Consider the following 16,232-nt stretch of genomic DNA (forward strand, 5'->3'; position numbering starts at 1 on the left):
CACACATATGTAGCAACATGGAGAAGTTCAGGCCTGACTCCTACATTTTCATCACACGCTAATCTAAGCACAAAAAAGATGGGTCGCTGGAGGGACAGTCCTCCTGAACGGCGTCATCGTGGCTGCCATTGGCCTGGCTAGCGCTAGCTTCCGCGGACAACTCCACAATCGAGTGGAAGCCTTAGAACGTGGCGTTCTTGGACGACGGCCGCGGCTGCACGATGTCCGATCTCGAGTTCAGCACGTCGTGCCTGTGAACTGATATTAGTAGTACAGGGTTCAATTACAAAATTTATGGAGTAAGCTGATATGAGCAGGACATAACAATAGTTAGTTTGCACAAAACATTTTTTTTGTCGACATATGCTAGAGGAAAGAATGAATATACGTTTTTGTCGGTTCTTAGTCCTTGGGGCGTGGTAGGTTGTCGTTTGCCGCTCTCCTCGTTAGACGAAAGGAAACTCGGTTGGTGGCATAGGGAGGGCGGGGATGCGCATGGAGCTCTCCTTTCCTCTTTGCTATGTGGAGCAATATCGGAGCAATCGGTGGACATGTGGCTGTGTGCATGTGTGGTGTTACACGTGGTAGGGGTTTGCCTCAATGAATTTATCCTCAACTTCGTCAAGACCAGGTTGGTCTTTTCTCGGCATCTACCTTCTCCTGTTTCTTCCACTCTCACAATGCGCTGCAACAAACCCATATTCTCTTGTAAGAATCCTTGGTCTAGTTCTGGGCTATTGGGTAAGCCTTCAGATCGCTGGAGATTTCCTGCTGTCAATATGGTCGAGAATCCAAAATTAGCTAGAAAAAGGGATCCCGGGGGGCGCTACAGGCCAGCCTGAGATGGTCGATGAGCAGGAGCAAAGGGAGGGACGCCAAGGGAGAAGCGTGTCGATAGAAGGAAAGCAAAGCAGAGGAGGCAAGCGGAAATTGATGGAAGTCACGGCTGGTTAGAGTGATAGCACAGACTTGACACAAGATGCCCAAATGGTGGCTAGTCTGCACTTCATCGTCAACTCTATGGACCCAAGGTAATTTCACTTACCAATCGTACTGACCTCTGAAGACTTGAGGATAGAGTTATGGAAGAAGGCAATAGGAGCTTCTTTAGGAAAATCATGTACTGCACGTCTGAAACCTTCACACAAATAGCATATTATTATGAGGCCACATTAGTCATTTTAGTCTGAAATTTGATGAAAATAGCACCAAAACTCCATGCTTACAACAATCAACGATGGTAACAGATTTTCATAGTCGATGTATACATATGCAAGCAACTACTAAACCGACAACCTACCTTGCAGAATACCTTGCATATACCAACTCTCTAAACTAAGACCTGACATATATACATACTCTATATAGTGACCTTGCACGGTCTAACATGAGATATCTCATCCACAGCCCACTGGTTTCCATGTCATGTAGGACAATCCAGATCATGATGCAATTCACTACCGTGCACCTGTATCCATACAGTCAGCATAACACACACACACACACAGTTTCATAGTTGTGAGTCTCGTGCTCTTGGCTCACTTGTTCCAGGTACACACTGGTAACGTCAAGCTGAGAAACAAAAATATGGGAAATAAGAGCTAGAATACCTAAGTTAGAAGTGGATTCACATCAGAAGACTCGCCGACGATGATACTATAATAAGCTATCTTGAGACCCAGAAACTCACATCGGGTACTTACTTGTATGACCATTTCACATAGCCTGAGGGAAGGGCTATTCTGTAAAGCATGATTTTCTTTTCATCTCTACGAATCAGACAGCTACTTTATAAGAGGGGATACATAATTAGATGAGAATAGGATAGCAATCCACATCTGGAAATCTGGAATCGGTAGGCACTACCTCCCAGCCTCCTTGTGACAACTGCTTATTCTACATTTTGGAGCAGTCAGTAATGCAAACTTGGATACAATTTCAGTGATAAGAATAATATGTTTTTGAACCGTGCATAAATCATAAAAACCTGATCTGAAACTATATGAAACCGAGCTCCTTCTCAGATTTCATCATTCATCACGAACAATAATAGAGTCAGGAAGCAAAAGTTCACAGTTAGATGTATGTACCAAATAATCACACAAAATTACTTAAAATGCATATTGACCTTAAATTCAACAAAAAGATGTCCCAAAACTTTTTACCGTTCGGGCTCTAATTCTGCCTGACCGATTTCCTCCTAGATACATAGCAAATGTACAACCAATAAACAAAGTTTGTGTATCTACAGCGACAACTTCGTATATATTCTTTTCGTAACAACCTTGGTCTCTAACAGTCTAACATGACATATCTCCCTATCCTCGGAATTCGAGAGTAAACTAATTCTGGGCTACCTAATTTATATTTTTCAAGAAGAAACAAAATGGAAAAAATCGGGAGACCCGTAGCTAAGGTTAAGGAAAAGAAACGAACGGCATAGACAGCCAGAGACAACCGGATACAATAATAGAAGCCTACCGGGAAGGTGCCAGTTATTATGGAATTCGCAAGCAAAAGAAAAGGAAATAAAAAATCAACCGTCTGGAAGAAGCCCGATCTACAGCACATTTCAAATTTGGTAACATATGCCATGGGCAGGACACTCAGTCTTTATGATGAACCTCCTTGTTCATTGGCTCATTCTTGAGAAGGAACACAAGTCCATCATTAATGTGGTTATTATGTACTCATACACTTCCTGCCCATGTGTTATTATCGGCACTCAATCGTTCCGGCAGCTGCCGAAGAGCAATAAAATAGATGTGAATTATGACCAAAACTGAATTATAGCTATCATATTGTGTGTAAAATGGTATTGTATGATCAAATGATGCCTACTTTGATCCTCTTAGAGAGGGAGAATTCTGCGTGTGTATGTTCTAGTGAGCTAAGCAAGCACAACACAACTGAGCCAAGGAGAAGAACCAAAATATTGAGCAGTAAGACTACCTTACCTCTTAATTTGAAGAACTAACTAAGCACTGGCTGGAAACTGAAAGATAACTGAAAATAAGACACCAACATACTGTAGCAGGCGAGAGAGATCAATAAATATTCGAATTGTTAAAACAAAACATACTGCCGAATGGGAGGATTCCTGGAAGCGAGGTAAAAACAAAATACTCAGAGGAAAATAATGGATGAACTGTCTTTCCTGAACTATAGCCCAAAAACAAAATACTCAGAGGAAAATAATGGATGAACTGTCTTTCCTGAACTATAGCCCAAAGACTAAAGGTGGACGCAATAAATAAACGCCTAATTAGTACATTCCTAAATCCTTACAAAAGCACCATACTCCTGATGGCCAGGAAGATACAGTTATTGAACGCAGGGGAAAATCAAACTGAACTGAAGCTACAAAATAGTTCAGTTGATGAAAAATTACACCTAGGCATATCATTAAGCATTCCATTAAATGGATGTCATGCATAAAAACAATACTCCAACTGCAGGAAAGAATCAATATGATCCTCAATTCAGATATATTTTTACTGAACAAAGGAAGTTCTGTAAAGGCCGAAAATTTTCATTATCTTAGCCCACCGAAACAATGCAGGAGGGAAAAAATCATTCGTACTGACCTTGTTGCATCCTGAACCTTACAGCATATCACCCTAGGTATCATCTCCATTGGCGCTGCTGATCTGACCTGAAAACTGGCAAACCGTCACGCCAACAAACTGGATGCTGCCTGGCGTGCTCACCTTAGAGTAATAATGTTTGTTTCTCTGCATGGAACCCACTATTTTACTAATACCTTACAATGACATGTTTCAGAAACCAGTAAGTTCAGAAATCAGTATTGAACCTTCATGACTCTGTACCCATCTAATCCACATATTAAAAGCCATCTAAATCCACATCAATCCTTTTTTCTACAAAGATCCGAAGGCACGCTATGTTACAGCATCTGGAAACCAGTGTTGCAACTATGTCCAAAAAAGGTTTAAAAATGAACAGATTAATTTATGTCTAAAACAATTGGCAGGCACCAGCAAGAACTTTGTGCTCAATTAACTTTTTGACCAAACAATTAGCAGGCACCACAAACTCATGTTCAAATATGTGAAAATGAACTGCTAGAAAAAAAATATTCCTTCACTGACACATAAATTCATACATAAAACAGACATATGTTTGATTCAGCAATACAGGCGAACACATAATTTAGAAATGACCTTGGCAAATACAGAAACTATGAACTCCAAGAACCCAAATAAAAAAGGTTATATAAGCTGAAAAAATAACAGTATTGTTGTTTTTATGATACGATAAGAGACCAGATACCTTTCTGCCCCCAAATAAAAGTGTTCATGTACTACTTTTGTTTCAATCTTGTCATCTTTTGTACGCAAGCAACCAAGCAATGCTGGAATGACCTGAGAACCATATATAGATTTAGCTTAGATGATGTGGAGCACACTAATCCAACGAAAAATCAAACTCTAAAACATTCGGTGTGGAATAGGCTAATGAGCTGCCACGTGATAGCATAATTCTAAGCTTAATTGTAAACTTCCACAGTGCAAGCCTGAGTATCTATAAATTTGATATCTATAAATTTGACTTTAGTCTTCAGTGATTGTGGACAGTTTGAAAAGCTAATGTGGACATAATACAACTGGTACTGTGTAGTACCACGCTAACGTGCTTAGTGATCTAGATGAGAAACATAAGAATCTGAAACGAAGGAGCTTATAGATGGAAATTTCCGTTACAAATTCATCAGTTTAAGACAGTACATGCACACGCTCTAAATCAACAAAGGAAAGATCAGAGAGAGGGGGGATGGAAGAGGAAGGGAGTACGAATTGGAAGCCAACCTTCCGCAGAGCATGCGGTCGAGCAGACCGTTGCCTGGACCTTTGTTTTCATGTCTGCGACTCTGCGTCCGCCGCCGCCGTCATCGTTTTGGAGCAGCGGTTGGCCTCTCCTATGCAGACCCAGGCAACATACATCATGCGCCCTTCGAATCGGACACCGCCGCTACGACGGCCCCTCCCGCCGCCAGCGCCGCTAGTCCTCCACTCCGCCGCGGCCGTTGACCCAAAGCCGATCCATCAAAGTCATGGCGGCCGTTGACCCTGCTCCCCGCCAGAGTATCCTCCGAGCGCCGCCCGTCCCTCATCCTCGTAGCCATCGGAAGGATTTCCGCGTGCCTCACCCACATCTCCCTTGTCGCCCTCCCGCCTGTGGAGCCGACGAACGCTGACATCCTCCTGCCCGCCGCCGCTGCGCTCGTTAGAGAGAGAGGAGATGAGACGGGTGAGAGAGAAGGGAGGTAGAGGAGGGAATTCCAGTATACGTACTGCACACGGACGCCCATATCCGCTGGCCACCAACGACGCGGCGTCTCCGTCGTTTCCGCTCCCCGCTGGCCGTCCGACCTCCTTGAAGAGGGCGTCGTCGTCAGTTCGCCACCCAACTCCCTCCGACCACGTGCGTGGCCGGAAGACCCACTGCGCGCTGGACGTCGACCGCCAGCAGCCTACCGCCGCTTGAACCCTAGTAATTGCAGCAGCAGCGTGTGTTCTTCGGTTGGTTCTTCCAGGATAAGGAAGCAGCAGGGCAGAGGCGAAAGATGAGGCGGCGAAGAAGAGGAAGGGCGTGGGGGAAAAGATGGGCATGAGGAGAACATGTCGGTGGGTGGACGCGTCTCCACCGCTTTGACCGCTAGAAGAGAGAAAGAGGTAGGTCCTTCCAGAAAACCAGGATGGCACGGCATAAACACTCAAGAAAAAAAAGAAACTGCAAACTAAACCACTGTATCTTTAGAGAACGTGTCAATCGTTAATTGGAGAATAACTAACGTGAACAGTTACCCATTCTCTAAGGTTGAAGCAAAGTGGGTTAGCTTTTATATAGTTAATAACAAGTTCAATATAAGCATCTCGAGAAGATTATACACATGAATATTATTGTCCATTTTGTGAAGGTACCCAAGGCATTTGAGAGACACACGTAGAGAAAAACCTCATTATGCAGCTGATGAGGGTTAACCTCAGCAATGCCTATGGATATGGACCTAGGGTTTCGGGAAAAGACGATGATGAAGATTCCAGGAGCGAGAGTAGGCACATGACGTACCCAGGTTCACGTCCCCACGGTGGAGGAATGCTACATCCTACTAGCAATCCACTATATAATCATAATTGTGTTACAGGGAGCCGCCGTAGGTGGACTTGTATCTAGTCTATTTATGTTGCGTCTATGTTGTCTCTCATATGATATCGCGTGCGGTGACCCAGCATACCACTTCATGGTGTAGTACACAAGTCTTTGACATAACACCAATGAAACACCATTCCACTAGTATTACATCCCTCATAGTGGTACAACAGAAACATATGCGAGTCCAAGGTATGTCTATAGAAGTACACACAAACTCTTTACAGAAGATCAACACAGCCTCCTATTTTATAATGAGGTAAAACTACAAATAAAGCTCCAAAAGAGCAGCTCGTAGTCTAACTTATTACTAACTCTATCTGTAGAGCTACTTGGCTTGGTAAAGAACTATGCTAAAACTCTAGCTTCTTTGGGCGCTAGGATTAGGAAATAGGTTCTCCTCTAATTGTAGACTAGGTTTCCACCATGGTATATGTAGAAGTTGAATCCATTGACTTTATTGATTGGGTTCTCTATCTTGTTGTAGCTGAATCCTTTGTCTTCGAGTTCGACGGTAGTTCCTTCTAAGTAGGGGGTTCTAGAGGGAACATATGAGTACGAGCGTACTCAGCAAATTCAATAATAGAAATTGGTTTATCATGCACTAGCTACAACCACAGACCAGATAGTCGTAGGCAAATGCAAGTTTTCGTAATCATTTCTTTAAAAGGTTTATTTTATTCTGAAAAACTACGTCTGTCAGTCTTCACAAGTTGACCAGAACTTCATGGAGTTCCTTTCCTGCCGCGTTCGTAGTTCCTTCCCGAAACAGGGAGTGCCATGTCATAATTCAATACACTCTGTAGAGGTGTGTTACTTTACCCATAAGAGAATTTATCCTTGTTGCCAACCGAGTCTAGAGCTCGTCCACACTTCCATGGTGTGAGGCTAGGTGTAAGATCCAAGCCAATCAATGTCCTTCTCCGCGACCCTACACACCCACCCGTTTGTATTCAGCGGGTCTTCGATCACTCGATCCCTGACCATGATACAATCCATCATAGACGGTAGAGCGCCCTTCATCCAGGTGGATGGGGAGATTAAGTCCATCCCAAACTATTGTGTGTTCACCAACACACAGCCAGGCTCTATCAAGTCCTTTGATATGCGAAAGGAAAAAGGTACAACTGACTTCCCCAGAGCCATTATAGATCTTATGGTTAACATGTAATATACGACGCTAGAATTATTGGATGACATTTGTTGTTAATCCTAGGTGAGTACTTTCCCAGCTGGAATGGAACCTCCACCATCATCTCAAACCATGGTTCCATTGCCCACCACATAGTCATATTCATAATTGTAAAAGTAATATTTTCTTTTCAATGCAGAAGTGATAAGTATATTACTTTCAAATAATTTGATAAAAATAATCAAATGGCATGAGCGAGTGATGAACTTGCCTTTCTTGACTGCAAGATTATGCAGGCAAGAGCTTCGAGATGATATAACTCCAAATTCTGAAATACCATCATTGTCTTGTAAGGACAATGTTCAAAGAACTAGCAAAGATGCGATAATGCATAAGTATGAGATGCAATCGCTCTAAGCATAAGCTAACACCGATGATTTAGGATTGATGAGTTGTAATGATTTCTTTAGGGTGTGTTGCACTTTTAGAATGGTTCCACAAACAAGGTTTTTTATTAGGGTTTGGTTAACTTGGTATAATATACAAGTGGTATAATGCATCACAACAATTATACACACAATGGAATAGTAGTTGCATGATATGTATGGAGCAGTTGTCAGTTCTAAGTCCTATAAGGCATGGTTGATGATTACTTGTTATATACTTCAAAAGAATAACTTTTGAAGAACGTGTTATTTAAGAAATAATAAGTATTTCAGGTAGGAACTATTTAGTTATATTGTTCACTTGTTATTTATTTCAAAAGAATAACTTTTGAAGAACATGTTTCTTAATGAACAAGAAATATTTCAAATAGGAGCTAAGTGCTTCTAGGATTTACTAGGATTCCCAATTTTAGTTCCCTAGATAGGTATTAGATGGATCTAAGACAAGATGGTTTCATAATCATCTAGTAGTTGCATGATTTAGTTAAGCATGAACATATAAAGTGAATTAGTACATAGGATTGCTACTTTTTAGGTTTGATCACAATGGTGTTATACTAATCCATGATGATTAATAGTGATAACATGAAAATAAAAATTTAGGGTTCACATTTAGGTGGTACTAGTTGACCATATAAGGTATTAGTCAAAATGAAGACATGAAATGATAACTTCATTTGCATTTGAGCTGGTATTATCTTAGAATGTGGGCATGTTTTTATTTGCTTAGTATAGATCTATGTTTTTATTTGCTTAACAGAATGTGATCTATGTTCATATGATCACATTTTATAAGTCCCTAGGGTTTTAGAGGTGAAAGTAAATTAGGGTTTCACATGAAATTAGAGTTTAACTCATGGTGGAATTAGAGTTTCCTATTTGTTATTAAATTTTAAAGTAATGATTTGTTGAGTAAAAAAGGTTCAAGTGAATCAATAACGTTTGACTATAAAGTAAATTAGTTTTTAGGGCTTTCTATTTCCGTGCCCTCGGGTCCTTAGTTGTGCTCAGATTTCTCTAGCTCCTTAGATTTTCCTCAGTTTTGCCCAAGCCCAAGCCCTTGTCCGAAACCCTTACAAGTGTTGGAACGGCCGTTAGCCCGACGGGTCAACAACTTTGACAGTTATCTGCTGACTAGTGGGGCCACGTAGAGCCCGCAAAGACACGTCAGACTATCCATCTTTGTTTGATCGTAAGCATCGCTGTATCCCTGACCAAAACACGGACGGGTGGGGCTTCGGTATATCGAATGACAAGTGGGGCCATGACGCTGATACAAGGGGCAATACACGGGTAGGATTAGATTTTGAAACAGAGCTCTACAACGATGGCTCGGAGGAGGTGGCCTGCGGCGTGCCGAGATGAGATCGACGTCCACAAGAACTGCATGAGGCGAGACCAGACGCATTAGATAGATATGAACTAGATGCGTTTAACCATGCAAAGAAGAGAAGAAATGGCCGAGGACATCGACGATGACCTCAACACTTTGACTGACGGTGTCAGACACGAACGCGAGCAATGTGGAGGAAACTAGTGTCTCTCCTTTCTGGCGTGTACAGATGGGTGCTAGGGGAGTGTGGTGGCGAAGGGAAAGACCTCGCGGTGGTCTGTGGCGTCCAGCATAGCGGGGCGGCGTGGCCGTGCCCACAACGGCGTGCATATTCGGCATTGGCATCAGCAAGTACGTTAGTCATTGGCCTCGGCGGTATCTCCGGTGTGTCAGTGATCGAATGAGGGGACGGGATTGAGGGTGCATCCCGACGGTGACCTAGCAGTGGCAGCGAGCATAGCCATTCTGACCATGCCGATATCGGCATCGGCATCGTTTGTGGGCTGTGGTGCTCGAATCATGGTGGTACATGCATAATATATAGAAAATAGCTTGATCTCTAAATCGATGCATATGAAGCTACATAAATATTCTTGGTCATAATCCCCTTATCTAAAGGGGATGGATGCATGGCTTCACATCGTCGTCGCTTTCATCGTCAGTATCTTCGTCGTCCGTGTAGTAGTACTTCCTGCACATTGTTCTGTCGAACACCTTCACTGTGAGCACATCATCGCCTTCATAATTGAAGTGTAGGAAGCAGCCGAAATCCACACCGTGCGCGATGGCGAAATTCTCCCATCCCTTGTCGAGGTACATCCGGCCTTGTCCGTCAAATAGGACCTCCACGGTCCAGAGACGAGGACCGCAGTCAGCTGTTTGCAGATACACCTTAGCGGTGATATGGATATCCGGGCCTGGTACTCTAGGACAGCCATTGATATGATATTTGGGTCTAAGGTTGTACCAGTAGTTTATTATAATCTTGTTATTAGGAGATAATAATGTAGCCAGGTCATGCTGTGGGCCATCTAGGGTTTTAATAGAGTCCGTTTGACTTGGGCCTGTCCAAGTCGAACTAGGTTAGGCCCAATAAGGGGGCCGGCCGGCCACCTCTCCCTCTCATATAAGGAGATGGCACGGTTAGGGTTTAGGGTAGAACAAGTTTAGTCTAAAAGATTAGGGTTTCCCTATTGCGTGTGATCACGTGTATCATCCCTCCGGGGGTACGGCGTTGCCGTTATCTATTATATCCGCTGCGAAGGTTCTTGTGTTCATCAAGGATTGTCTAGCTCTTGGTTTGAGGCGTATCGTTCATCGATCCGTTGCTTGCTGGATTCGTTCCCTCTTCTCCAGGCTGCGTTCATCGCGTTGTTGGGAGGAATTACTACCCCAGGTTCTCGCTGTGAAAGATCGGGCATCAACTTAGGTGGATTGGCTTGGATCAACCGTATCATGTGGTATCAGCTTTCTGGGTTGCTCACGGCGAGGTGTTGTTGATCGATCTCTTTGATCGGTTTGCATCGGAGAAGCTTAGCTCTAAGATCGGAGGAGTTTGGCTCTCGGTCGAAGGAGGTTGGTTGGAGGAAGTTTGGTGTTGTTTGGTGTAGTTTGGAGGTCATCCATGGCTGTTTCGGAGGTCAAAATCGCGAAAAATCGCGACCAGAATCGGGAAGAAGACGAAATTTCGCGACCTGCCCGAAAAATCCGGTCTGAAATCCGGTCAACCGGGCCAGTGACCGGGCAGGCCGGCGTGGCATCCGGTCAACCGGGCGCCCAACCGGGAAGTTCGCAAAAATTCGTCCGGTTGTGTTCCGGTACGACGCGGCCGGTTGGCGGCCGGTCGACCGGGCCAGGGACCGGGCTGGCCGGTCTGGAGGCCGGTCTAACCGGGCCCTGGGCCGGGACGGCTCAGACTGCTGCGGCTTTTCCTCCGACGGTTTCTCCTGTTACTGCGGTTGTTTCTTCAGCAATACTAGCTACTGCTGCTCCTGTTTCTCCGGCGATGCTCCTTGATGCTACTACTGTTGTTGCTTCATTTGGAGACGATGTGCGTGGCATACGGTGTTCACGTGGCACGAAATCCGGTGATGTTTTCAATGATTACCTTGATATCCGCCGTTGGGAGGACGTACCGCATTGTGTGTCAGGACTAAAGTGGTATTTATACCATGACGCGACAATTGAGCAGTACGAAGAATGGGAGAAGTACATGGAATTGGGTTTCCAACGATGTCGTCGCTCCAAAGGGAAGTTCACTGGGTATGATGCCTGTCTTCTAGCTCACCGGCGAGTGGATGCGGAGTTGGACATATATTGGTATGATGCAGTTGATAGAGGCGAGTATGTTTATACTTGGGCGGACTTCAAAAAATTTCTTCGTGGTGGTTTCGGGTTACCATTGAAGGATCATAAGCAGTCATCCGGAGTTGGGCATGCATTGAAGGAAGTGGACAAGTGCCTGACGAAGGTAATGCAGGCAGTGGACAAGTGCATAGTTCCTATTCAGGAGATTGTTCCACTACCAACAGTCACTAAGGTTGAGGTGAAATCTTCAGAGGAGAGGAAACCTGGCTCTGATACCAAGAGCACTACTGTGACTGTTGAGGATGATGTACCATTGAGCGGGCTGAATATGCAACTCAAGAAGGTACAAGGTGATGCTTGCAAGACAGTTGACAAGGTTCAGCGGTGGAGTTTGTTTCAGACTCAGTGCATTATCAAGGGCAAAGCTTGCAAGTTGATGGTTGATGGTGGAAGCTGTACTAATGGCATTAGCAAGGCGATGGTGGCAGCGTTGGGGTTGTCTACATGGCGTCTTCCTGAACCTAAACGTCTTGAGTGGTTGAATAGCTGTGGTATGCTGAAGATTACTCACAAGGTGCGTGTGCCATTTACAGTTGATGATTATGTTGATGAGATCGATTGCGATGTGTTGCCATTGGAGGTGTGCGGATTGCTACTTGGGCGTCCTTGGCAGTATGATCGCAATGTGACACATGCTGGGCGAGCAAATACATATTCTTTTATGCATGGTGGCAAACAGCGGACTTTGAAGCCTATGGGTGATGATCATATCAAGTCCGATGTGGAGTTAGTGGTGCGTAAAGAGAAGTTGCACAAGCCTAAAGTGCAGCAAGAGGTGCATGATGTTCCGAGCATTGATGTTGGTGATGTTTCAGCCAAGCCTGTAGATGACAAGCAAGTTCTTGTTGGTGACAAGCCGGATGAAGCTACACTTGTTGTTGATGTGGATGTTGCAGCATGTGCTACAGTTCCAGTTTGTGTTGATGCCAGTATACAGACTGATGATATTTGTGCTGATCATACTTCAGTACATGTGGCGCAGATGCGCGTGGGAGGAGTGGGAGGCGAGCGCGTCAGTGGAGATGGTGGGCAGAGGCACTACCGTGCTATGAGTACTGTCCAGTTTTCTGCGACACCGCGGATGCATCGAGGCAAGGATGGACGTGTGAGACATCTATGTGGCCCAGGAATTACACATCTTGTGCAGGGTCATGTGCAGCGACACAAGGGTCCATCAAAACCTCGCAAGAAGAAGGAATTGGCGCCAAAGGCCAAGTTCATGTGGAGAAGAAAGGAGGCGCCAAGTGCTGTATCAAGTCGAGAAGGCCGCGAGGGAGGATGTGGTGTGGAAGGCAAGCAAGACTTGAGGACGGCGAGGACGTGTCATGTTCATATCACGTCACCTTTTTCCAGAAGACCCTCACGCGTTGGGGACAACGCTTCTTGAAGAAGGGGAGAGATGATATGGATATCCGGGCCTGGTACTCTAGGACAGCCATTGATATGATATTTGGGTCTAAGCACTACAAGAAAAGTTGCCATGGCCGACGAAGTTGAAGTCGCGCCGTGGTTGCTGGTGTACCATGGCCGACGATTTTGGGTCCCTCTGTGGTGCATGTCAAAACTTTTTTTTCTCGTTTTTGAGGCCACCTAGCCCGACGAAAGCGGCCAAAACGTCGCGTATGGTGGCCCGGGACGTGGTGCATCTCGAAATCTCGGGTTCGCCGGCCGAGTCAACGCAAATCCGCACCGCCGAGGGATGTAGGGCCCAGATGGCAGCCTCTCTGGCATTGTTTTTTTTCTAGATCGCGCCATCTCGTTCAACGTTCTCCGATCGAGCCGTTTACGATGCAGGATCATGGGTCCCGCATGTCATCCTCTATGAACCAAAATTCTTTCTATTCTTGGATTTTTTTGACCCCCTGATTTCTGGCTACTTCCTTTTTCTTTTGATCCCTTGCCGCCTTGGAAACGTTGAGACCGCTGCTGCTAAATGGGACCCGCATGTCATCCTCTATGTGCAATCAACTTTCTTTTCTTGGGGTTTTTTTTTTACCTCAAATTTGGTCACTTGCCTTTTTCTTTCGATCCCCTGCCGCCTCTCAAACGGTGATACCGCTGCTGCTAACTGGGACCCGCATGTCATCCTCTATGTACTATAAAACTTTCTTTTCTTGAATTATTTTTGGCACCTCATATTTGGTCACTTACCTTTTTCTTTCGATCCCCTGCCGCCTCTCAAACGGTGATACCGCTGCTGCTAAATGGGACCCGCATGTCATCCTCTATGTACTATAAAACTTTCTTTTCTTGAATTATTTTTGGCTCCTCATATTTTTTCACTTGCCTTTTTCTTTCGATCCCCTGCCGCCTCTCAAACGGTGATACCGCTGCTGCTAAATGGGACCCGCATGTCATCCTCTATGTACTATAAAACTTTCTTTTCTTGAATTATTTTTGGCTCCTGATATTTTTTCACTTGCCTTTTTCTTTCGATCTCATGCCACGTTTGAAACGTTGAGGAACCTGCAGGCTCATGGGACCCGCATGTCATCCTCTATGTACTATAAAAGTTCATTTTCTTGGTTTTTTTTCACCCTCTGATTTTTGGCAATTTCTTTTTTCTTTTGATCCCCTTCCGCCTCTCAAACGGTGATACCGCTGCTGCTAAATGGGACCCGCATGTCATCCTCTATGTACTATAAAAAATTCTTTTCTTGGATTATTTTTGGCACCTCATATTCGTTCACTTGCCTTTTTCTTTCGATCCCCTGCCGCCTCTCAAACAGTGAGACCGCTGCAGCTAAATGGGACCCCCATGTCATCCTCTATGAGCAATCAACTTTCTTTTCTTGGAGTTTTTTTTGGCACCTCATATTTGGGCACTTGCCTTTTTTCTTTCGATCCCCTGCCGCCTCTCAAACGGTGATACCGCTGCTGCTAAATGGGACCCGCATGTCATCCTCTATGTACTATAAAACTTTCTTTTCTTGGATTTTTTTTGGCACCTCATATTTGGTCACTTGACTTTTTCTTTCGATCCCCTGCTTCCTCTCAAACAGTGATACCGCTGCTGCTAAATGGGACCCGCATGTCATCCTCTACGTACTATTAAACTTTCTTTTCTTGGATTTTTTTTGGCACCTCATATTTGGTCACTTGACTTTTTCTTTCGATCCCCTGCCGCCTCTCAAACAGTGATACCGCTGCTGCTAAATGGGACCCGCATGTCATCCTCTATGTACTATAAAACTTTCTTTTCTTGGATTATTTTTGGCACCTCATATTTGGTCACTTGCCTTTTTCTTTCGATCCCCTGCCGCCTTTGAAACGTTGAGTAAGCTGCTGGCTCATGGGTCCCGCATGTCATCCTCTACGAACAATAAAAGTTTCCTTTCTTGGAGTTATTTTTGACCTCTAATTTCTGGCTATTTGTCTTTTTCTTTTGATCCCCTGCCCCCTTTGAAACGATGAGGACGCTGTTGGCAGGTCGGTCCCACATGTCATCCTCTATGAACAATAAAAGTTTCCTTTGGTGGATTTATTTTTTACCCCTAATTAATTTCTGGCTATTTCCTTTTTTTCTTTGATCCCCTGCGTGCTTGGAAACGTTGAGGATGATGCTGCCTCATCGGTCCCGCATGTCATCCTCGCAGAACGATAAATGTTTTCTTTTCTTGGATTTTTTTACCAACTGATTTTTGGTTTTTTTTATTTTCGATCCCCTGCCGCCTTTGAAACGTTGACGACGCTGCTGGCTCATGGGTCCCTGATGTCAGCCTCCCCGTACAAGAAACATGTGATATCTTGATTATTTTGCAGACAATAAACAGTGTATTTCGCTCTGAGCTATTGCAAACGGATAAATTAAATCTTTATTTTTACAACTTATATCTTGAATCTCCTTGTTTTTTGTTTTGGCGAAGCATAGGACTTTCCTGTTTTTTTTTGAGAAAAATCCGAACTTTCATGTTCTGGAGTGGGCTGAAATTGTACGAGTCAAAAGGCCCAGAAGGATAGTTCGAAGGCCCAGATGTCCAGATCCAGCCCAATTGAAATCTTTCTTTTCTTGGATTTTTTCACCCCCGATTTACGGCTACTTCATTTTTCTTTTGGTCTGTGCCGCCTTGGAAACGTTGAGACCGCTGCCGCAAAATGGGACCCGCATGTCATCCTCTATGTACAATAAAGTTTCTTTTCTTGGATTATTTTTGGCTCGATATTTGGTCACTTGCCTTTTTCTTTCGATCTCATGCCACGTTTGAAACGTTGAGGAATCTGCTGGCTCATGGGACCCGCATGTCATCCTCTATGTACAATAAAAGTTTGATTTCTTGGATTTTTTTCACCCTCTGATTTTTGGCTATTTCCTTTTTCTTTTGATCCCCTGCCGCCTTTGAAACGTTTAGTAAGCTACTGGCTCATAGGTCCCACATGTCAGCCTGTATGAACGATAAAGCTTTCCTTTCTTGGAGTTTTTTTTGACCCCCTAATTTCTGGCTACTTTCATTTTCTTTTGATCTCAAGCCGCATTTGAAACGTTGGGACCACTGCCGCACAATGGGACCCGCATGTCATCCTGTATGTACAATCAAGTTTTTTTTTGGATTATTTTTGGCTCCTGATATTTGGTCACTTGCCTTTTTCTTTCGATCTCATGCCACGTTTGAAACGTTGAGGAACCTGCTGGCTCATGGGACCCGCATGTCATCCTCTATGTCCAAAAAAACTGTCATTTGTTTGATTTTTTTACCCTCGGATTTTTGGCTTGCCTTTTTCTTTTGATCCCCTCTGCCCCCTTTGAAACGTTGAGTAAGCTGCTGGCTCAAGGGACCCGCAT

At 44.3% G+C, this 16,232-nt stretch overlaps 1 long non-coding RNA gene across 3 annotated transcripts; it reads right to left on the reverse strand.

Moving 5' to 3' along the window:
- Positions 1–231: 231 nt before the first annotated feature.
- Positions 232–5,674, reverse strand: LOC127343874 (uncharacterized). 3 transcript variants are annotated; one of them, XR_011755843.1, is made up of 4 exons: positions 5,316–5,674; positions 4,830–5,238; positions 4,294–4,385; positions 232–3,734 (listed from the first exon to the last, which is right to left on the reverse strand). It is a non-coding gene; the product is annotated as an uncharacterized lncRNA (long non-coding RNA). The 3 variants fall into 3 exon arrangements; XR_007877558.2 differs by having other exon boundaries at positions 232–3,655; positions 5,316–5,673; XR_007877557.2 differs by having other exon boundaries at positions 232–4,385; positions 5,316–5,672.
- Between the last annotated feature and the right edge of the window lie 10,558 nt (positions 5,675–16,232).

The sequence above is a fragment of the Lolium perenne genome, chromosome 3 (assembly GCF_019359855.2).
Source record: "Lolium perenne isolate Kyuss_39 chromosome 3, Kyuss_2.0, whole genome shotgun sequence".
Lineage (NCBI taxonomy): Eukaryota > Viridiplantae > Streptophyta > Magnoliopsida > Poales > Poaceae > Lolium > Lolium perenne.